This window comes from Elephas maximus, chromosome 1 (genome assembly GCF_024166365.1).
Source record: "Elephas maximus indicus isolate mEleMax1 chromosome 1, mEleMax1 primary haplotype, whole genome shotgun sequence".
Classification (NCBI taxonomy): domain Eukaryota; kingdom Metazoa; phylum Chordata; class Mammalia; order Proboscidea; family Elephantidae; genus Elephas; species Elephas maximus.
In genome coordinates, this window is record NC_064819.1 from 207,570,836 (window position 1) to 207,595,728 (window position 24,893).

A 24,893-nucleotide genomic window follows, 5' to 3' on the forward strand; every position below is an offset into this window, starting at 1 on the left:
CAGCACCTTTAAGCCCCAAGTAGAAAGAGGGACGTGCAGGTCAGTGTTTCATTCATACAGCATTCATTGAGGTTGTTCCTGGCATTTGGTTGTGGAGAAATTCTGATCTGCACTTATCTGTATGTCTATGCATTTTGCTTAAATAAAAGATTTCAGTTTTCACTGTTCTTTCCCACAAGGTCTAGTAACGTACGGGCACTCCTGAAACGTTAATTTAATAAAAGTCCAAAAATCTCAGTAAGATAAAATGGGGATCTTACACTATTGAATTAAATTGGAAAGTTCAAAAATTCATTTAGGAGAAGCTTTACCAATTATTTAGAAGGAATTACTCTAAGATTATCCCCTGGGTTTTATTTAAGAAGACCCGAAGATATTTGTCATAGAGTTTGGGCATCTTAGTAGTTTCTGAATTACACATGGAAACATGGTGGTCATCCTGTGGGACTGAATGGATCCTTGGCAGAAAGGAAATGAATAACAACATCTTTAACCAAACTTGAACTGGAATCTTAAGGAAATAGCTTGGAAATGTTTCAGTTAAAATGAGATCACCTTTCTAGAACGACATATTATATAGACATTTTTGTTTGCCCGTAGGTACTTAAATATGAGCTTAGAAAACTAGCTCCAGATACTAAACTCCCAAACCAGGCCCCCCCAAAAATAAAAAACTAAAATTTCCGTCCTGACTCAAAGGCAGAATTCCAATACCTGAGTCACCTATGGCACCCTGGGTTTTCCTGGAAGGATCCCCAGCCAAGGATGGGGCAGGTTTAACCATGTCCTCTTATGAAACTTACTGATCACATAACCACGAGGACTATGGCTCAAAAGTTGTGGGTTGAGCAAGTGTCAGCCCTAGTACAGTGTCCTGCATTTGGTACAGAGAACTCTAATCTCTCCAAACTAAGTTCAAAGGAATTAGGGTGCCCATGTCAAAAATCACAAGCAGTAGTGCAGCCAGAACCAGGCCCTTAAAATTTTAAAAATACGTTAACTGTTGACCTAGCAATTAAACACCTGGAATTTAGTCTACAGATAAACCCTGAAACATGCAGAAAAATATACAAACAATGGCATTCATTGTAGTTTTGGAAAAAGCCTATAATGCCTATCCATAAGAGGGTCATATAAAGTGTGGTATCCAAACATGGAGTACGCTATAGCCTTAAAAAGGAGGTGAGGCAATCCCTGTATCAAAGTGGGGGGGGGGGGGCGTCACAATATGACCCCTTTAAAATTATCCTTATGTGTATATGTGTGTTGGAGGGGGTGTCTTAGTCACGGTTCTCTAGAGCAACAGAACCAGAGAAATATATGCATATGTATATGTAGAGAGAAATTTACTTTAAGGGATTCATTCACAAAATTGTGGGAGCTGGCAAGTTGAAAATCTGTAGGTCAGGAGACAGGCTGGAGACTCCTGCTGACTCATGGGATTGTGGGGGGCTGGCAAGTCTAAAACTTGTAGGTCAGGCAGCAAGCTAGAGACTTCTGCAGATTGGCATCCCAAGACCCACAGGTCAGGCAACGGGAAGAGTGCACAGTGGAGAGAGAGAGAGAGAGAGAGCGAGCGAGTTCTGCCAAAATATCTGTTTATAGTCTGAAGGCAGAATGCACCCTAAAGAAACTCCTCTTTGAAGTGATCAATTGGTTACATTACATTCAATTATGTTATAGAAGTGATTAGATTACATTATGGAACAGCAACTAGTCTACTGTTTGGCCAAACCACTGGGAACCATAACCTAGCCAGGTTAACACATAAAATTAACCATCATGTGGGGTGTGTAATGCAGCTATACATAGAGTGAAAGAATACTCATAGGTCTATAATGAATGAGATTGGCACAGCAGTGGGGCAGGGGACGCGTCGATCACATTTTATTTTATACACACTTGCTATAAATTTTTAAAACAAAATTATTCAGGGGAAAAAAATGACACAGGTGTGACTTCCTGGGTCTCAGGTTACTGTCCTCTCCTTTGCAGCATGTTGGTGTGAACGATTTCTCAGCTTACTAAGCATATTTACAGCTTGACCTTTCCCTACCTGTCCAGATAATACAAGATAAATATGTCAACATCCTTTATTGTTAGCTAGTGCTGGAAATGTGATTTTTTTTTTTTTTTAAAGGGCTCAGTATGATAGAAAATGGCCCATCTTTCCCACCAATACTCCCTGCAGCCTGGTAAGGTAATAGCCCACCATTGAGGCCACACTTATGATTATCGAGAGTATTGATACAACTGTGCTCTTTCCTCCCTTATTGTCATAGTCCACCACTGCACTGGTTATAGACCTCTGCTGGAGTGTTTCTCTCTATGAACCCTGCACATGGGGATGAGTCTTGGCCAGGATCATGTTCCTACTGTAATTCAAGTTTCCCCAGGCCTTATCAGACTATAGATAACAGGAACAACAGCAGCTCAAGTTTCCCTGGTTCTTTCCTAGCGTGGAGACAGTGAACCTTCAATACCCTGGAAAGTATCTTTCAAATATTTCTGGAGGTTCCTAGAAGGTATCTCCCATGTGCTGATGAATTAGATCACTCTACCAAGCTGGTCCATGGTTTCTCCCTGCCATTTTCTGGCTACCTGTGTCTCTTGCTTGGCACTTCCAGCTGCCTCTGCAGCTGGGGCCCTAGAAATCTGGCAATGTCCAAGTCGTATGACATTCTTTTTTAGGTAGGAGGAATGCTTACCCCCTCCAGCCTCCTTGCCCAGCCCCAGTGAATGGCACACTGGGAGAAGTTACCCCAGCAATGCTGCTTCTGCCCTGTGTTTTACAGAATTGCAGTTGTTGTTAGCTGCTGTTAAGGTGTCTCCAACTCATGATGATCCCTGACTCATGGTGACCCCATGCACAATGGAATGAAACACTGCCCAGTCCTGTGCCATCTCCATGATCAGTTGCATATCAGACCATTGTGACTCATAGGGTTTTCATTGGCTGATTTTTGGAAGTAGATCACTAGGTCTTTCTTAGTCCATCTTAGCCTGGAAATGCTGTCGAAAATCTGTTCAGCATCATAGCAACACGTAGGCCTCCACTGAGATGGGTGGTGGCTACACATGAGATGCACTGGCCGGGAATCAAACCTGGGTTTTCCATATAGGAGGCGAGAATTCTACCACTGAACCACTACTACTCCCCAAACCCAAAACCTCATTGCCATGGAGTTGATTCCAACCCATAGCAATCCATTCTTGGGTAAATGGTTGCATTTCATTCTCAGAGCAGAAGGAAGCAATTGCAGTGGAGAAGGAGATGCACAGATTACTGATATATTTTGGTGGAAGAAGCCCCAGGGTTGTCATCGGGCTAGATGCTGAATTGACCTTTTGTAAAACCCAATACATCCATTATTTTGCTTAATATTCACAATAACCGTGATGAATCAGTGTCCTTATTTACAAACTAGGAAACTGAGGTGCTCAAAAAACTGAGACACAGAGAAATCAAGGAACTGGGCCAAGATCATTGAGTTGTTAAACGGAAGAACTGGACCTCAAAAACAATTCTTCTGATTTCGAGATTAAAGCTTTCTCCCACTCAACTAGCCTGACGTTAATACATCAAAAAGGAAAAAGCTAAACAAGGGTAATGCACAAAGCAGCTCACAAAGCAACTTTGACACCCACTGGAAGTTATAGAATAATTTCAGATTGTCTTAGTCTAGGTTTTTTAGAGAAGCAAAACCAGTAAAGTGGATAAATATATATAGAGAGAGATTTGTATCAAGGAAATTGCTCACATGGTTGTAGAGCCTGGAACATTCCAAATCTGTGGATCAGGATAGAGTCTTCTCCTAATTCGCGTAGCTGCCGGGGCTGGTGAACCCAAAATCAGCATGTCAGAGAGCAGGGCTCTTGCTCACAGGCTGTGAAGACTGACAAATCCCAAGATCAGCAGGCAAGACTGCAAGTAAGCTGGTAGTTCAAGTCCCAAGAACTAGAGGTCGGACGAAGATGATCCAACTGCAAGATCCAGAAAGAGCAACGCCCCTCCCCCGCCCCCCGCCCCCCGAGCCTTGCCAGAACATCCTCTTATATTTGGATGCAGGCATCATACCCAAGAAAACTTTCTTTTAACTGACTACTCACAGCAGATCCCATCATGGGATGATCACATACCAAATCTAAACAGGGAAGTGATCACAACATTATACAACTGCCAAAACACTGAGAATCACGGTCCAACCAAGCTGACACACAGCTTTAACCATCACACAGATGATTTTTAAAGAGTATATATCTTATTGCAGTTAAGCCCACTGCCCAGGGTAAGGCAGGACTCGCAAAGATAGAAAATTCGTGGTTTATGTTGACGTGCATGAAACCCACTGGAGCTTAATTCTCTGACCTGGAAACTAAGTGGTAGTAAGTGGATATAAAAAACAGATTGGAGGTACTGGGTAGGGCCTCCCTAAGACAAGAAAAGCATTTCTTACATGGGCAACTATCAAAGGATCTTCTGACTTTAGCCTTTGTTCTTTTGTGTCTCCAAGGGAAATTTGGTTATAGTAAGTGAAAGACAGAGAGGAAGAGAGAGAGGCAGACAGAGGAATTCAACATTGATTAATACTACTCCAAAAGAACAATATTGTACTTAGAAGCCAGCTGGAGCAATGAAAATAATTATAATTTATATTATATTTATAAAATTGAGGTGTTAGAAAAATGTGACTGCTTCAATTTTTTTTTTTTTTTTCACTTATATTGTGAATGTGGCAGAAGACTAAGGCCCTGGAGACTGAATTATACTTTCTGACACATATGCTGACTTGACATGTAACTTAAGAAATTGTACCATCTCCTCAGTACTTACATGTAGCAACACATCCCCTATTTTATATTAGTAAAAAACAATGCATTATTTGGAGTTGAATACTGAGTGTATAAACATAAGGGTGCTATGGATTGAATTGTGCCCCCCAAAAATATGTGCAGTAAATCCTAACTTCTATGACTATGGTTATAATCCCATTTGAGAATGGGTTGTCTTTGTTATGTTAATTAAACAGGATTAGTCTAGGCTATATCCTAAATCAACCTCTCTTGAAATATAAAAGAGATTAAACAAGCAACCAAAAGAAGAGAAATGGGGAAGAGAGATGCCAAGCCACATGAAAACTGCCCAGGAGCAGAAGCTCAAAAAGACAAGGGCCTTCTTATGAATTGACACAGAGAGAAAGCCTTTTCCTAGAGCCAGTACTCTGCATTTAGACTTCCAGTCTTCTAAACTGTAAGAAAAAAAATTTCTGTTTGTTGATGCCACCGACTTGTGGTATTTCTGGTATAGCAGCACTAGATCACTAAGACAAGAGGTGAGGAAGGATGAGAGAAAGAGCCAGTTATCACAGTGAGTTGGCTCTCTCCAGATGGGGACGGTTTCTTTCTTACAGGAGCAGCTCCTATAGCCACCCTTGTTGATGGCCATGGGCTCCAACTCTGAGCTACTCAACTGGGATAGTAAGTCTCTAGAGATAAAGAGGTACCAATGGATAGTGTGCCAAGGGGTGAAGTGATTTTGCTTTTCTTGTAACTCAGATAAATTATAATCATGGCAACTGAAAAAGGGAAGAGGCAACAATGCATTTAATTCATCAGGTTGGATTTTTGTTTGCTTGCTCTCCTGAATCCTTTTTGAAAGTTCCTTCAACTCTTAGGAAATCTCAAATTTGCAACAAATAAAAATAAAAGCTGAGTTTATCAACTCAGTGTGGCTCATAGATAATCAAAACTTGCTCTAGTCTCACGAACTAGGAAAAATGGAGAGGGGATGTCCCAAATGCTGTTTGCTTGGAAAGGTAAACTCTTATTGACTGTTTTGTCTTGCTTTTGTTGAGAAGAGTGCGCATCCATTCTCCCTTTCCAGCAGCCCCTCTATTTCTATTTGGGAATCCATGTGATTCCTGGAAGGCTAATTCCATCCTCATGGCAAGGATGGACATGTGACCTGGGCTAATCACCAGCACATTTTCTCCCCCTGGCCATGTTGATTATGACCTAAGCTCCTTCCTTCAGAGTGACTATCAGAACTTTAGCTAGGAATGCAAGATTAAGCCTTGCTGCCTCCCCCCCACCCCCCATATTTGAGCAAGAGTGATCTTGGCACCACAAGAGGTGTCTGACTTAGGATAGAGTCAATACCAAGAAAAACAAAGAAAAGATAAGATGAACTAGATACCAGATGTTATCATTGAGAAAACAGACCCCACCTTACCAGAAACCAGCCCTACCCCGGACTCTTAAGAGACATGAGTTGACTAAATTTAGTTCACCAGAGATTTATTGAATGCCTACTTATGTGCCAGACACTGTCTTAGGCAGTTGGAATACATTAGTGATAGAACAGACAAGGATCACTACCCTCACTGAAAAGGAGACAAGCAATAGACAATAAACATAACAAGTAAAATAATAGCATGTTATTGTCGATAGTTATGGTAGACTCGGCTCTGACTCACTACCTTATGTATAACAGAACAAAACATTGCCTGGAGCTGCACCATCTCCATGATCTTTCATATATCTGGGCCCATTGTTGAGGCTATTGTGCCAATGCACCTCACTGGGGGCTTTCCTCAAGGGTGATAAATGCTGTGGAAAAAAAGACAAAGAAGAGAAGAGGGAGGAGGTTGGAGATAAGAGAGTATTACTCTGTTACTCTTTATTACTTAAGCTGATATGAGCTGAGTTTCTAATGGTGTCTATTACTTGTCTATAAACCTATGAAACCTTACGAGATTTTACTTCTAGCTCCCCACCACCACCAAACACATACCCAGAACCCAGAAATCTTAATAGATTTAAATATACATAAAGGAAATGTCAATTAGATTTGTCTAACCTTCGCCTCCATTGACGCAAGTCGATTCCAACACATAGCAACCCTGTAGAACAGAGTAGAACTGCCCCACAGAGTTTCCAAGGAGCACCTGGTAGATTTGAACTCCTGACCTTTTGGTCTAACATTTAGGAAGGGAAAAATCTGTATTTTATTTCTGGATAAAGATTGAATAAATTCATTTTAAAATACAAACCCACCTTTTTAGGCAAGGAGGGAGGGCGCTCTTAAAACACTTTCATTTCAATCTTGCAGCACTTTGATATAAATAATTATGATGTTCTCCTGAAGCAGCAAGACACTTTTACTTCCATTGTTTCTGCTTCTTGAAATATAAAAAGAATCACTTGTTTCTGTTTCCAATATTGATTTGTGGAAGGTGCTACAAATTAATATTGACAAAGCTTCGTAACTTGAGGCGTTAAATTCTGTTACTCGAATTTTTCCATGGACCAACTTGTAAAAACTAATGAGAGAAAGAAAGAAAGAAAGAGAATTTAAAGAGATGTCTGTTTCCACCCACCTTTCTGAGGACGTGGCTAGTGGCTTCCTGTAAGGGAAACATCTTGTTGACTATTGGCTTAGTTAGTTAAGACTGGCATTCCCCCCTTTGTACAACTGTACTTTGTTGTGTAAAAGAAGAGTCATTACCATAGAGACTCAGGTCTCTTGAACACTAGGAATCACCACAGATCATCTGTCTCTCAGCACTTAACTTCTTGGTGGTCATCTGTTCGCAACTGTGTGTTTTTAGGTCTAATGCCAGACAAACTAAAGCTCTGCTCTGATAAATCCAGAAAGACATACTTGTAAGCATGGCTAAATTAGCCTGGTCGGTTTTCATGCAAATGCATTGTGCCTTTACCAGTTTCAGATCTTGCCTCCAACCTTCACTGGATGCCTCAGAGGTCGGCCTTGGCAAAGCTTAACTGCTGTTGAATAGAGGCACCCAGAAGGCTGAGCCAGGGGAGAATGAGTGGAAAGACCAAAGCAGAAGAAGGTGCTCTGCTCCCTAAAATTTTCTCCCAAAGGCATAGAATGAAGTCCTTGAATGGCACAAATGGCTAACAAGTACACCCAGTTTGGAAGCTCGAGTATACCCAGAAAAGTTGGAGGTTCACGTCCACCCAGAGGTGTCTTAGAAGAGATGTCTGGAGATTACTTCCAAAAAGTCAGCCATTGAAAACCTATGGAGCACAGTTCTACTCTGACACACATGGAGTCGCCAGGAGTCAGGGTTGATTCCATGATAATTGGTATTTTAAGGACTAGAATGATGAAGAAGGATCTGGCCCACTGCAAGATGAAGCTATAATAACCAAACCCAAAACCAAACCCATTGCCATTGAGTCGACTCCGACTCGTGGCAACCCTATAGGAGAGAGAGCTGCCCCATAGGGTTTCCAAGGAGTGGCTGGTGGATTCCAACTGTCAACCTTTTGGTTAGCAGCTGTAGCTCTTAACCACTGCACCACCAGAGCCCTGATGAAGCTATAATAGCATTGCTTTTTTAAATTAGTGAAAATAAACACCTTAAATCATTTAGAAAGGAATGATTATTCAACAAATCCCATTGAGACAACTGGTCAGCTCTTTCGGCAAAAGAAATTCCTCCCTTCGTGCCAGACACCAAATTAAATTCCACACAGATGAGACCCAAATACACTTACAAGTCCATGCACACACATACATACCCATACACAGCAAGGAAATCAAATTGTATACATACCAGGAAAAAATGGTGACATTTATTTTTTCACAGGTGTTGAAGATGAAGGGCACTCTCAGTTTAAGATAATATAAGAAACGCCAGAGGAAATGAGGACAAATTGGATCACACAAAATCGTTAAACTTCTGAACATTAAGAACGTCAAAAAATGAACATAAATGTATAATATTTATGATAGTAATTTAATATTTTTTTAAGTATAAAGAACTTGCGAAAATTGATCAGAAAAACATGAAAATTCCAGGTTAAAAATGGGCAAAGGGAACGAGATAACTCAGAGTACAGCAAATATAAATGAATAAAAAATAGAAAACTGTATCTAACTACTTAACTAAGGCAAAAGCCAAACAGCAAAAAGAACCTTCCTTACTATCAAGTTAGCAAAATAATTTTGTTTCCTAGCAGTGCTAATCTGAGTACAGTGAAACAGGCAATCTTATACACAGCTGGTAGGAGGATAAAAACTTTTGGGAAAGCAATCTGTTGTTTTTCAAGAGGCCTCAAAGATGTTTATATCCTTTGACCCAGTAATTCTACTTCCAAGAATTTATCGTCAGAAACTAATTTCAAAATTCCAAAGAACGGACAGTCATGCATAAGAGATACACATTTCAGCATTACTTATAACAAACGGAAGCACCCTAAATGTCCACACTCATTTCAATATTTTATTGAGCACCTATTATGTGTCAGGCACTGAGCTAGCACGGGAAGTCACACATGGACAGACGTGATCCTTATCCTTGTAGAACTTACAGTCTAGGAGGAGATAAGCCGTTAATCAAATAAGTGTAACGTGGCATTTGCTACAAGAGCACATAACAGAAGTAACCTCACCAGAGGAAGTGATATTTCAACTACAACCTGAAGAATGTGTGAAGTTAACCAGAAGAAGGGAGTGGCAGAAGGGAAGAACGTTCCAGATAAAGGGAGCAGCACATGCGAAGACCTGGAGGAAAACAATGGCTAGAGAACCCGGAAGTTCAGCAGAGCGGGAGCAGGAGGTTCAAGGGGTAAGATTAGAGAGATAGACAGGAGGCAAATGGTGATGAGCCCTGCAAACCATGTTTAGAAGTTTAGATTCTATTCTGATGGCAATGGTTTGGTAAATTATGCCATATCCATTATGTGAAAATATAGGCTATTAAAAGAATAGTTTCTATTTTGTTCTAAAATACGAAGAGACTCAATAAAATAAAATAAAAAGGTCATTTTTCCTTCTCCACCTCCTCAAGGACACTGAAACCTCCAAATCCAGGCTTTGTTTACCAGCCCACCTTAAACAACTCCCATCCTCCCCACCCCCATTAAGAGCGTCTTTGTGTTTCCAAGTGGCATTTAAGAGAATTCAAGCCTTTATTTGAAAGATAGGGACCCAGCAGAAACAATATTTGGAGACAGTGGTGGTTCAGAGGTAGAATTCTCACCTATGCGGGAGACAGGTTCAATTCTCAGCCAGTGCACCTTAAGGGCAGCCACCAACCATCTATCAGTGAAGGCTTGCATGTTGCTATAATGCTGAACAGGTTTCAGCAGAGCTTCCAGAATAAGATGAACTAAGAAGAAAGTCCTGACTATCTCCTTCCAGAAATCAGCCCGTGAAAACCCTATGGATCACGATGGGTTGATCTTCAACCAGTCACGGGGATGGCACAGGACTAGGCAGAGTTTTGTTCCATTGTACATGAGGTCTCCCTGATTCAGGGGCTGACTGGATGGCAGATGGCAACAATAGGAATCATATTAGAGTGGCTCTCCTGGAAATGGGGAGGGAGGTTAGGGAATGACCCACCATCGGAAAGAAGGGGTTTCTTGAATAAGAGAACACTGTGTGTGGTGCGGAGAGAATCCAAATACAGTGAAACCTGTGAGAGACAGAACTCAGTGGGACTGCCTGGTTTTGCCTGGTCTCGCAAGTTTTCCACCTTTGACTGAGCGCAGTCTTACCACTTTTTTTATTGTTTGATATAGTAGAAAATATTTGAGTTTTCCTTTTCTGACAGGTTTCCACCTTACACAGGTTCTGGCTTTCACATGTTTTACTGTGCTAGGGGCTATGTCTGGAATTCATCAGCAAAGATGTGAAAACACAAGGAGCACAAGGAATGGCAGTTGTGTTGGACTGCAGACCAGTAGCCCATACTTCCAGTTGGTGACAGGCCGTGTGTGCGTGTGTGAGAGTATTTATATATCTCCAAGAGAATGGTAGAGCCACCCCAAAACATGAGTGAGGGTCAACTATTTTCCAAAGAACTTTGGTTAGTGGGGACAAGATAAATTTTTTGTTTAAAAAAAATAAAGAAATCTATGATTCATGCAGTACCACTACGCACTGCTTTTGAGTCAATTCCAACTCATAGCAACCCCAAAGGGTTTCCAAGACCGTAAATCTCTACGGAAGTAGACTGCCACATGTTTCTCCCACAGAGCCGTTGGTGGTTTTGAACTGCCAACATTTCATTTAGCAGTGTATCACTTTAACAGCTGTGCCATCAGGGCTCCTTATTCATATAGCATATTCATGGGAAAAAGATAATATTTGTTACAAATAAGATGAAATCTTATGCAATTATTAACAAGTATATTTATGAAGAGGAGTTTGTAATGACATGGGAAAGTGGCTATGATATAAAACTAAGGAGAAGAAAAAAGCAAATGGAAAATTGCACAAATAGTATGTTCTCAGCTTTGCTTAAAACATACATACACACATACACAGTCAACAAAGAGTAAGAACGTATTCCACATTGCTAATGGTGGCTATCTCTGAGTGACATTATAGAGAATTTTTTTCCTCCTTCTTTATACTTTTTGGTTTGGGGTTTATACTTTAGCGCATGTTCCAAATTGTTAGATAAACATATTATACTTTTAAATATGCGTATTATGCATTCTAATATTTTTAGAGTTTTAAGATCTTAAGAGAACAATAAGCTTAGTCCAGTCTCTAGCATATAGTGAACCCAAACTCAAACCAAACCAGTTGCCATCAAGTCCATTCCGACTCATGGTGACCACATGTGTGTCAGAGTAGAACTGCTCGTTAGGATTTTCAAGGCTGTTATCTTTTGGAAGTAGATCGTCAGGCCTCTTCTTCTGAGGCATCTCTGGGTGGGTTCGAACGGCAAAACTTTGGTTACTAGTTGAGCGCTTACCCATTTGTGTCACCCAGAGATTCCTAGCATAGAGTAGCTCTACATAAATAACATTCAATCAATTAATGAAGTTAATCAGCTTCATTGCAAGAGTGTATACAGATGGTTAGAACTATGAGAACGTTTTTAACATGCAAAGTGGCCATGAGCCCATTGCTTCTGACCAATGCCCTGTCTGCCTTATTTACCCTTTCCTATATTTTTTATCTTGGGGGCCCTCTGTATCAGTCAGCCAGGCAAAGCTACATTGATGTGGTGAATGAGCTTCCGCCAACACAAAAGCAAAAAAACCAAAACAAAACAAAAGGCATTTCTTTCTTTAGTCTTCATTTCTTTAGCATAGCCTCCACTGCCTTTTTTAGCCCTGGGAATGGGGACATGTATTTCTATTTACTTTCTTTTCTAGATTACTTGTCGTGTGGAAATTTAGCCAAATTAATTAAGAATACTCTATCAAATAAATCAGCACCTTTTCTCCCAGGATTCTCTTATCCTAAGCTAAATATAAAAAAGTAGCAACAAGATGCCACTCTTATCTGGTTAAAATTGACAACTGCGAGATGTATGGATGTCTACAAGTTTAGAAACAGGAAATAATGCTCATTGCACTTGCCAAAGGGCATGTAAACCAAGAAAAGTTGTTATGTAGGAAATCAAGATCAGAGGCAGAGTACGAAGATGGTGTTTGAGAACATAACAGTTTGCCATAATAAGCCGTGAAGCGAGGCTGTGTTTACGTGAATACAAACCCTCTCATCCCAAGTCTGGTGACTGCAGTCTTCTCTTCCCCCCAAAACAACTTTATTGTCAAAAAGCACTGTGTTATTAATAGTGGAAGCATGTTCTGTAACTATGAACGTATCTTGATATTATCTACTGCTGATCAGTTGGTTAGGTTTTACCCACAGGAAGAGCCCGACCGAGGCCTGCCACAGAACAGCCATGCATGACGTGCAAAAAGGCCTTTGTCGCACCCCAGACAAGCACTCACAGCTGGAGTGATGCAGGCAAAAAACACACCTGATCCCATCGGGTCTCCATGGCAACAGGGCCCCTTGTCAGGACAGATGATGACAGTCCGTCATCTGGAAGAGGCTTATCCCATGACTAATGGGAGCTTTGAAACATGACACGTCAACAATAACGCCCAAGCAACAGCTCTTTGTTATTGCAGTAGACAGGAATACAGACAGGGCAAGCCTGCCAGAATAGCTTGCCTATGGAACAGAAGATTCATACCTTGGAAGAAGGAATGGAGTACATATCAATGTTTTGCACTTCCTGGAGGAAGGCGACAGGTTAAGCAATGCTGAGTTGTAACATCTATTCATCCATAACTTATTTATTGGATGAATATATCTTCTGAATATCTCCACACCCTGCAGAGAGAACTTGAAATTTCTATTTAGATTTGTCAGTTCTAAGGAGGAGAAATCAGGGACATAACAGGAGGAAGACTAAATAAGAGGGCAAGGGAGTCGTCTTCACTGTGACTCCTTCCTGAGGCAAGGTGAGTCCCTCACTGCCTGGGTTCCCACAACCCTTTCTTTTGGTTTTTACTAGAGCTCATTTGGGATTTTTTTGGCTTATTTGTTTGGATATCTGTCTCCCCCATAGTTCCCTGAGGACAGAATTACAGTCTCTTTTTCATCTTTGTATCCTCATTGTCTGGCATACAGCAGAAGCTCAAGCAATATTTACCAGTTGCTGGTGACCATGGTTGGAGTACCTGGGTTATATAAATGGTTAACACACTCAGCTTCTAACCAAAAGATTGGAGGTTTGAGTCTATCCAGAGCTTCCTTGGAAAAAAGCCTTGGTGAACTACTTCCAAAAACCCAGCCATTGAAAACCATATGGAGCACAGCTCTACTCAGACACACATGGGGTTGCCATTAGTTGGACTCAATTTCGACAGCAACTGATATGGTGGCAATAATGGCGGTAGTTGGAAGAAAGTAGGATGGATAAAGTATACAGTTAAGTCATAGGACATCCCACTTCTGGGCCTTAGACAGTTGTAGAGTTCTCTGGGAAATTCCAGCCAAGATCCTGGGAGAGACCCACTAGCCAGTCTAGTCAAGGCTTTGGAATTTCCTCCTGGTGTTTTCTCCGAGAGAGGCTGGAGAACCTAATGGTTTAGAGCATGGGCTCCAGAGCCAGATGGCCCAGATTAGAATCCTAGCTCCATTGTGAGCTCTGTGTGCTTGGGCTACTCACTTACCCTCTCTGAGCCTCAGTTTCCATATCTATAAAAAGGAGATAATAATAGTACTATGTAGGCTTATTTTGAGGATGAAATGAGTTAATTAAAACAGAGCCTAGTAATCCCAAGGAGTTCTTTCAAGTTGAGTTGTTGCTTTCTCCAGTACTGTTGCTGCACAATTTGGGAAGAGAAAAATCCAGGTGTTGCAAAAGTTTTTGCTTCAAAGCCAATCCTTTGAGTTTCACATTGAATCTTGAAGTCTTATTCCCTGGGATTCCCTGACTGGGTGGAAGATAATACAGATTTTTTTCGTAAAACTGGCCTTTAGGCACTGCCAGTCTCCAGAAGTGCTGCTAATTTCCTTCCTTATCTCCTACAAACATACAGTTAAGCAACTTCAAAAGAAAAGATAAATGGTCCAAACCAACCCACTGTATCTGTACATGGGGCATTTATTTTGTCCTTGAATTATTATTCTTTCCCTCAATACACAGGATTGCTGTTCATTATCATGAATCTTGCCAGGTAACATGGCTGTATAAGCAACCAACACTCAAAAGGCTGAGGAGACCCAAAGCCAAGTTGAGAAAACAAACACGAACCTTAGCTGATTAATACACACACACACATCCAGAGAGCTGTTGAGTCATTCTTTTCTCCCACTGTGAACACACTTTGCTCAAATGATGCATTAAAAACTTAGATGAGTATTTGGGGAATTTGATAAAGTTCACTCTTGAAGCCAATGGAACAAACTAGCAGCAAATGACTGACTTCCCTTCATCCAGACCACTTAAGCAGATTCTCTTGGAACCGCAACAAAGAAGAGAGAGAAAGAGAATGACCGCCATTATGAGAGTTTCAAGAAAGGTCTAGACAAAAGCTTGAAAATCATTTACTAAGAGTTTTAATTCATTACAATGCATGCTTTTCTTAACTAGAGTTACATTCATACACACAGAGAGAGCCTTAAAAAATCGTTTTAAAGTCACACAATCACACAAAAAAGAGAAAGATAGGTCATATAATTCATCCTCTTTTATCAAGACAGGGCTTTTTTTAAACTAGAAGAATAGTTACTGATTGTTTTTCCTTAAAGTTCTTCAAAGATAAGAACTCCATAATTTCCATTAGGAATAATTTGCATTTTAACAACCAGAAGATTCTTTTTACTGTTCCTGCTCATAGTGACCCTTAGGTACTGCCTGGTCCTGCGCCATCTTCAAAATCACCGTTATGTTCCAGCCCATTGTTGCAGCTTCTGTGTCAATCCATCTTTTTGAGGGTTTTCCTCTTTTTCACTGACGCTCTACTTCACCAAGCTTGATGTCCTTCTCCAGGGACTGGTTTCTTCTGATCACATGTCCAAAGTACTTAACACAAAGTCTCACCACCCTTGCTTCTAGGAGCATTCTGGCTGTACTTCTTCCAAAACAGATTTGTTCATTCGTCTGGCATTCCATGGTATATTCAATATTCTTCACCAAAACCGTAATTCAAACACACCAATTCTTCTTCAGTCTTCCTTATTCATCGTCCAGCTTTTGCACGTATATGAGGTGATTGAAAACGTCATGGCTTGGGTCAGGCACACCTTAGTCTTCAAGGTGACATCTTTGCTCTTCAACACTTTAAATAGGTCTTTTGCAGCAGATTTGCCTAATGCAATGTGTCTTTTGATTTCTTGACTGCTGCTTCCAAGGGTGTTGATTATGGATCCAGGTAAAATGAAATCCTTGACAACTTCAATCTTTTCTGCTTTTATCCTGCTGTTGCTTATTGGTCCAGATATGAGGATTTTTGTTTTCTTTATGTTGAGGTGTCTTTGATCTTCATCAGTAAGTGCTTTAAGTCCTCTTAGATTTCAGCAAGCAAAGTTTTGTCATCTGCATATTGCAAGTTGTTAATGAGTCTTCCTCCAATCCTGATGCTATGTTCTTTTTCACGCAGTCCAGCTTCTTGAATTATTAACTCAGCATACAGATTGAATAAGCATGGTCAAAGGATACAATCTTGACACACACCTTTCCTGACTTTGAACCACACAGTATCCCCCCGTTCTGTTCAAATGACTGCCTCTTGGTCTATGTACAAGTTCCGCATGAGTACAGTTAAATGTTCTGGAACTCCCATTCTTTGCAATGTTATCCATAATTTGTAATGATTCACACAGCCACATGCCACTGCATAGTCAATAAAACACAGGCAAACATCTTTCTGGTATTCTCTGCTTTCAGCCAGGATCCATCTGACATCAGCAATAATGTTCCTTGTTCTACTTTTCTGAATCCGGCTTGAATTTCTAGCAGTTCCCTGTTGATGTACTGTTGCAACCACTTTTGAATTATCTTCAGCAAAATTTATTTGTGTGTGATATTAATGATATTGTTCGATAGCTTCTACATTCTATTGGATCACCTTTTCTTTGGGATGGGCACAAATATGGATCTCTTCCAGCCAGTTGGCAAGGTAGCTGCCTTCCAAATTTTCTGGCATAGACAAGTTAGTGATTCCAGCATTTCATCTGTTTGCTAAAACATCTCAACTGGTATTCCCTCAATTCCTGGAGCTTTGTTTTTCACCATTCTCTTCAGCGTAGCTTGGACTTCTCCCTTCAATGCCACTGGATCTTGATCATATGCTACTTCTTGAAATGGTTGAATGTCGACCAATTCTTTTCAGTACGGTGACTCTGTATTCTTTCCATCTTCTTTGGATGCTTCCTGTATCGTTTAATATTTTGCCCATAGAATCCTTCAATATTGCAACTCAAAGCTTGAGTTTTTTTCTTCAGATCTTTCAGCTTGAGAAATGCTGAGCGTGTTCTTCCCTTTTGGTTTTCTAACTGCAGGTCTTTGAAATCTTCTGTTCAGCTCTTTTACTTCCTCATTTCTTCCATTTGCTTTAACTACTTTATGTTCAAGAGCAAGATTCAGAGTCTGTTCTGACATCCATTTTGGTCTTTTCTTTCTTTCCTGTCTTTTTAATGACCTTTTGCTTTCTTCATTTACGATGTCATTCTACAACTCATCTGGTCTTCGGTCATTAGTGTTTGATGTGTTAAATTTATTCTTGAAATGGTCTCTAAATTCAAGTGAGATACACTCAAGGTCATATTTAGGCTCTTGTGGACTTGTTTTAATTTTCTTCAGCTTCAACTTGAACTTGCATATGAGTAATTCATGGTTTCTCCTGCAGTTGGCCCCTGGCCTTGTTTTGACTGATGAATTGAACTTCTCCATTGTCTCTTTCCACAGATGTAGTCGATTTGATTCCTGTGTATTTGACCTGGCGAGGTCCACATAGATAGCCACCGTTTATGTTGTCGAAAAAAAGATATTTCCAATGAGTGGGTCGTTGGTCTTGCAAAATTCTATCAAGCGATCGCTGACATCGTTTCTATTACCAATGCCATATTCTTCAACTACTGATCCTTCTTCTTTGTTTCCAACTTTCACATTCCAATTACCAGTAATTGCCAATGCATCTTGATTGCATATTTGATCAACTTCAGACTGCAGAAGTTGGTAAAAACCTTCAGTTTCTTCTACTTTGGCATTAGTGGTTGGTGGTCATATTAACTGGTCTTCCTTGCAGGTATATGGATATCATCCTATCACTGATAGCACTGTACTTCAGAATAGATCTTGAAATATTCTTTTTGATGATGAATGTGGCACAACTCCTCTTCAATTTGTGATTCTCAGCATAATAGACCATATGATTGTTTGATTCAAAATAGCCAATACCAGTCTATTTTGGCTCACTAATGTCTAGGATACCTATCTTCAAGTGTTCTATTTCATTTTTGACAACTTCCAAATGATCTGCATTATAAAGCCAGAAGTTTCTTTTTTTACTATGAAGGTAATACAAAGAGTTCCTGTATACTCTCCTACTATTCATTTCTTACCTTAGGGAGGTACATTCGTCACAATTAATGAACCAATATTGATACATTATTATTAACTAAGGTCCATATTTATTCAGATTTCCTCTGTTTTTCCCTGGTATCTTTTTTCTGTTCCAGGATCCCATCCATGATATCAACAAATATTTTCTAGTCATTTCTCCTTAGGTTCCTCTTGGTTGTGACAGTTTCTGAGACCTTCTGTGGTTTTGAGGGCCTTGACAGTTTTGAGGATTACTGGCCACGTATGTAGTAAAATGTTCCTCAAGTGGGATTTGTCTGAGGCTTTTCTCATGACTAGACTGAAGTGATGTTTTTGAGAGAAAGACCACAGAGGTAATGAGACCCCAGGCTCCAGGCACCAATACCAACCCCCAACTTGTAAGTAGGGTAGCATGAGCCATCTCCCCTTCTAACTGGTTTCCCCAGATGTTTTTCAGGCAATAGGCCAACTTCCTGCCCAAGATAAGGAAAACAAGAGGCTGGGCTCTGCAGACCACAGAACCAGTTAAGACCAAATCTGGCCCACCTGACGTGCACAGAACCATCAACCTCGTTCTCTGGGTGACCCTGGAACTTTTCTCCCACTGGATGGAACCAAATTTTAGCAGCCCACGATTGGAGGAAGATTTTCAGAAGTGAGGGGCCTGAGCCTAAGATCCAATTTGAGAGGACTCCCCCACTGCCCTTTTGGACTGAACAAGTACAGATGACAGAACCATCCTGGGAATGTCTTTTTTGGGCCAGAACAATCAACAACCTTGCTCCTTTCCCAGGACCCTCTCCCTAATAAATTCTGTTTTGACCATTGTTCAGGGAGCCATCTTGGTGATGCAAGTCCTGGTGTGCTTCCTTGCTTGGCCAACCAAACAAAGCTTCTTCTGTCACTTTCACCCATTTCATTGTCTCTATGGCCATGCAAAGTAGACCTGGAACAGTCCAGTTAAAGTACCATTCTCGTCACACCATATCACGGCACGTATTATCAACATTGCTTACACTGTTAGAAGGTTCTTCTTAATGTCTAAAGTAAATACCTTTTGTTAGAGCAGTGGTTCTCAACTGTGGTCCCGAATCAGCAGCGTCAGCATCACCCGGGAACTTGCCAGAAATGCAGATTCTTGGCCCTGTCACAGACTTACTGAATCATAAACTCTGAGGGTGGAGTCTAGCAATCTGTGTAAGCAAGACTATCAGGTGACTCTGGTGCACCTAAATTTTAAGAATCGCTATGTCTCAATATATACAAAAGTATATTTCTCACTGCCTACCCATTAAGCCAATGGTTCTCAACCTATATTTTACAAAAACTGATACCCTGGCACCATCCCCAGAGACTCTGACTTAATTGGTTTGGGAGGGCGGTTATTAACAAACTCCCAGGTAATTTCAAGCCTACACAGGGTTGAGGGTCCCTGCACCTGGCCCTCAGCCAAGAAAAGTCCTCCCTTTTTGACTCACATTTTCCATGCTTCTCACACTCTCCTTCCTTTACCTGAAGACTTCAGAAGAATGGATCAGTTAGCAGCCTGTTTCTTAGAAAACATCAAACAGGATTTAATACTGTAGAATTTCAAAGTTGGTGACAGCCATAAAGGTCAACTAGTTAAGTGATTCTAAAACTTTTTTTTTTTTTAACGGAACTCTTTCTTCAAAGGAAATCTTATGGGAAACCCAATATAGAAAGAAAGAAAGAAAAAGGCAACACTGCTCTGAGTGAAGGGTGAGGGGGCTTAAGGATGCTTCTGGTCCTCCCAGCAAGATTTGGCGATTACCAGTTTAGTTCAACATTCCCAGTCAATGGTTGTCCAGCTTCTTCTCGATCACCTCTGGGGTTCCAAACTTCTTTACCCACTAAATCACTTCCATTTTCAGTACAGCTCAAATATTTAAATCATTCTTCATTTTGAGCCCAAATCTGCCTCTCACTTACTTCCTACCACTAGTACTAGTTCTTTTCTTGGTACTTAAAAAGGATGGATCTAGACTCTTTCCTACCAAGAAGGATCTTTTCATTTTATAATTCAGCACCCCAACCCCCACCCATGGTTCTCAACTTGACTCTGCATTAGGATCACTTGAGGAACTTTTCCAACACCCCCCCACCATGTCCAATTTGCATTCCAAATCAATTAAATCAGCATCTCTGCAGGTATCAGGACTTTTGAAAGCTCTTCAGGTGACTGCAAAATGCAGGCCAGGCTGAGAACTAGCACAGGTGGTGAGCCCCTTCTCCAGGCAAAGAAGGTGACCTCTTTTACTTGCTCCTCAAGTGATATTGATTTGAACCTTCTCTCCATCCTGTTTGCTTTCTTCTGTGACTGCTCCATTGTCTGATCCTAAAGAAAGTTATAATAGCCCAATTTTCACAGACTGCTTCTTTAGACTGAATGCAATAACTGTAAGTGCTGGGTTAATAACACATTCTTCCTTCCCCAAGGTAATTAAAATGAAAGGCATCTGGTGGCACAGTGGTTAAGCTTTCAGATGCTAATCGAAATGTCAGTGGTTTGAACCCACCACTACTCTTGCTCTTCAGGAGAAAGATGTGACAGTCAGCTTCTGTAAAGATTACAGCCTTGGAAACCCTATGGGGCAGTTCTACTCTGTCCTATAGGGTCACTATCAGTCAGAGTTTTTTTTTTTTTTTTAATAATTTTTATTGTGCTTTAAGTGAAAGTTTACAAATCAAGTCAGTCTGTCACATATAAGCTTATATACACCTTACTCCATAATCCCACTTACTCTCCCCCTAGTGAGTCAGCCGGCTCCCTCCTTCTGGTCTCTCCTTTCGTGACCAATTTGCCAGTTTCTAACCCTCTCTACCCTCCCATCTCCCCGCCAGACAGGAGATGCCAACAAAGTCTCAAGTGTCCACCTGATACAAGTAGCTCACTCTTCATCAGCATCTCTCTCCAACCCATTGTCCAGTCCCTTCTATGTCTGATGAGTAGTCTTCGGGAATGGTTCCTGTCCTGGGCCAACAGAAGGTTTGGGGACCATGACCGCCGGGATTCCTCTAGTCTCAGTCAGACCATTAAGTCTGGTCTTTTTATGAGAATTTGGGGTCTGCATCCCACTGTTCTCCTGCTCCCTTAGGGGTTCTCTGTTGTGCTCCCTGTCAGGGCAGTCATCGGTTGTGGCCAGGCACCATCTAGTTCTTCTGGTCTCAGGATGATGTAAGTCTCTGGCTCATGTGGCCCTTTCTGTCTCTTGGGCTCATAGTTATCGTGTGACATTGGTGATCTTCATTCTCCTTTGATCCCGGTGGGTTGAGGCCAATTGATGCATCTTAGATGGCCTCTTGTTAGCATTTAAGATCCCAGACGCCACACTTCAAAGTGGGATGCAGAATGTTTTCATATCAGTCAGAGTTTTTATTGCTTCATAAATGTCCCTGGATGGTGCAAACTGTTTGCACTTGACTACTGACCTACTCAGTGGCACTTAGGAGGAAAGCCCTGACAATCTGCTTCCATAAAGATTGCAGCCAAGAAAACTCTGTAACATACGGGATTACCATGAGTCAGAATTGACATGACAGCAACAGGTTTGGTTGTTTTGGTTTATTGCTTCATAACTCAATCATTTAACTCCTACCCACCTGTTCCCTTCCCCAGTATGGGAAAGATTGTTCAAACTCTCCTACTTTTTTCTAAGCGGACTTGAATTTTTTTTGGTAAGAGGGAGCAGCCTTTGCTTTCATAGCTAGGGTATTTGCCCTGACCTGGTTATATAAGGGAGCCCTGGTGGTGTGATTAAGAGCTCAGCTGAGAACCAGAAAGCTGACAGTGCGAATCCACCAGCAGCTCCTTGGAAACCCTATGGGGCAGTTCTACTCTGTCCTATAGGGTTGCTGTGAGTCGGAATCGACTCGATGGCAAGGGATTTTTTTTTTTTTTTTTTGGTTATATGAGAAGTAGACAGTGTGATCGTTTTTGATGAACACTCCAAGCAACTCCACCCAAATGGTCCAGTTGTTTATTTGGTGAGGGATCCTCTCTCTTCCTCTACCCCTTATACCCACCAGTCAGCAAATAACTGGGCTGTGCAAAATGCAGGATGCATAAGTTGTTAAGTTCACCAGCTTCTAAAGAGCCCCTCCTAAATCATCCTAACCAGTCTTTCCTGAATGAAGTTAGGATTCTGTAGGCCAGGAGTCAAGATGTTTAGCTAAAGAGGGTGGTATGCAGCACAACCTGACTGTGCTTTGAAGTATCTCAGATACTCAAGAGTCAATGGCAATTACTTGTTTCCACCAGGCTGAAGAACCTATCTCCTTTCATTCAGTCACTGGAAAAGGACATCATGCTTGGTAGAGGGTTAGCAAAAGAAGGGAAGACTCTCAATGAGATGAATTCACACAATGGCTGCAACAATGGGCTCAAGCATAGTAGCAATTGTGAGGATGGTGCAGGACCCAGCAGTGTTTTGTTCTGTTGTACATAGGGTCACTATGAGCTGGAACCGACTCGACAGCACCTAACAACAACAACAATCGCTATTCAAAAGCTTGTCTCTGATACCATGGCAAATGGTTTCTTTATTACATGACTCATAATTATGAAGTCCAGTGGAGCATAAAGGGCATAATGTTTGTATAACTATTTGATTTTAAGTCTAGGGAAACTCAACCAACTGTTCCCTCGTTGCAGATATTGCTGATATAAACATAATAATTGTGCTGAGAGTTTCATCTCAAAACACATGTGGTCCATCCTCAATTGGACCCTGAATCCTCTCCTATAATTATTGTATTTTTTCTTCATTAACTCACTATGTCCCATAACGACATTCTGAACCTCCTTCCAAAGCTTCATTTTTCTTATCTCTAATATGGGGACAATCATAGCACCTACTTAGTAAGGATGTTCTGAATACTAAATGAAACAATAGACATAATGTTCTAAGCGTTATTAAGTATCTAATAAATGCTGTTATTATCATTATATTATGCTATTACATATGATGTTATATAACACAAATAATAAGAAATAGTAATACAATTATTTTCTATTCATCTCAGAGTCAAGAAATTTTTTTTTTTTTAGTGTCAATTATATGCCAGTTTGTGAGAGGCATTGGGGTGTCATTTTTTTTTTTGATGAGACATGGTCTTTGTTCATCATAGTGTCCCTGGGTGATACAGATGGTTAAAGTGGTTGCCTGCTAACCGAAAGGTTGGTTGTTGGAGTCCACCCAGAGGTGTCTCAGAAGAAAAGCCTGGTGATCGACTTCCAACAGATCACAGCCTTTGAAAACCCTATGGAGCACAGTTTTACTCTGACACACATGGGGTTACCATGTGTTGGAATTGATTTGGTTTGGTTTGGTTTTCTTCATTCGTTATTGCTGTGGATTGAATTGTATTCGTCAAAAATATGTGTTGCAAATCCTAACCTCTATGCCTGTGGTTATAATCCCATTTGGGAATTGGTTGTTTATGTTATGTTAACGGACAGGCTTAGTGTAGGGTTTATCTTGAGTTAATCTCTTTTGAGAAATAAAAAAAAACCCAAAGCCATTGCCATCCAGTCCATTCCAACTCGTAGTAATCCTATAAGACAGGGTAGAATTGTAGGATTTCCAAGGAGCGGCTGGTGGATTTGAACAGCCAACCTTTTGGTTAGCAGCTAAGCTCTTTACCACTGTACCACCAGGGCTTACAAAAGAGGTTAAATGAAAGCTAGCAAGCAGAGATGGGGGAAGAGAAAACCAAGTCACATGAAAATCACCTAGGAGCAGAAACTCAAAAAGACAAGGACCTTCCTCCAGAGCCAACAGAGACAGAAAGCTTTCCCCTAGAGCCAGCACCCTGGATTCAAGATGCTAACCTCCTAAATGTGAGAAAATAAATTTCTGTTTGTTAAAGTCATCCACTTGTGGTATTTCTGTTATAGCAGCACTAGACAGCTAAGACAATCACACAAAGAGAAAGAAGTGTGGACTGCTTTAGTTGACACAACACTTTGATACATTATCTCTTAAAATCCTAAAACTCCTCTCAGTTTATTGCCTTATCTTTCCTTACTAAGATCAGAGCAAGTCCATGAGAAGACCGTCAATGTTCTCTTCATCACAGAATCTCTACATTTTCAAGGTTATTTTTCTTTATTCTCTAATAAGAGACTATCCCCGCTTCAACCTAAGGCTTAAGCCCTTCCCACCCTACATGTGGTGCCCCATGGGGAATTCCCCTGCAGCCTCTGCTGTGAGCTCTGAGCACTGCAGCACCACAAGATTTAAAAATTGGGCCCTTGCTCTTCAAGAGATTAGAACAAGAGTTGAGATGACAGAAAAAAATAAATAAGAAACCTTACAGAGTAGCTCATAACAAGTGCCAAATGAGTCATTAAGAAAAAAAAGTGCTATGGCCTTCTGTGAAGGGAACCACTGAAATTCAATTGAAAAAGAAAAACACTATTCCCACCAGGAAAAAAGTTAATTCCTGGAATTTTAGTGATGATATTGTAAGATGGCAGTAGTAGCAGTAATAGTAGTAGCGTCAGAATCTAACTGCAAGGGGGAATGATGGCCAGGATCAGCCCAGACCTGATGCCTATGAGGTGGAGGTCGGACATACCTTCACTTGCCAACCTTTTACCAATTCTGACACCAGCAGTCCCTCCCACAGTATACTCTCTGCTCCGTTCAATAATCCATTGCAATGGCCACACAGAACTGACAGACCATATTTACAGTTAAGTGGTTTATTAAGGAATAGGGTACAACTTGGGATCAGAATCAACAGGCTACAACTCTCTCAGTTCCTCTAGGCAGGACAGGCCTCCCCTTTGCCCCCTGAGGACAGGCTCCTATTGGCCCTTTCGGGCCAGGCTCCTCTTTGCCCAGCTGCTTGCTCTGCTGCTGGGCCCCTTCCAGGCCTCTGGCTGTCTTCAGTGTTACCGATCTTGACCAGTCTTAGCTTTTTTTTTTAGAAGATTCTTTGCCTCCTCTACTATCTGCTTACTTCTTTCTTCCTTCTGCTTTCTTCCTGCTGCTTCTCTTCCTGCTTCTTTCTGTCTCAAAAACCTCT

The 24,893-nt window shown here is 41.1% G+C and overlaps 1 long non-coding RNA gene across 2 annotated transcripts in view; it reads right to left on the bottom strand.

The window, feature by feature from the left end:
• Nucleotides 1-3,681: 3,681 nt before the first annotated feature.
• LOC126086009 (uncharacterized) overlaps nucleotides 3,682-24,893 on the bottom strand; it is a 54,550-nt gene continuing 33,338 nt past the window's right edge. Inside the window, exons 2-4 of one of the 2 annotated variants that reach the window (XR_007519386.1) lie at nucleotides 7,057-7,322; nucleotides 6,480-6,609; nucleotides 3,682-3,896 (exon numbers count right to left, since the gene is read on the bottom strand). This is a non-coding gene — a long non-coding RNA (uncharacterized LOC126086009). Of the gene's footprint in view, nucleotides 3,897-6,112; nucleotides 6,610-7,056; nucleotides 7,323-24,893 lie in introns of those variants that run through there. The other variant, XR_007519384.1, reaches the window with a different exon arrangement.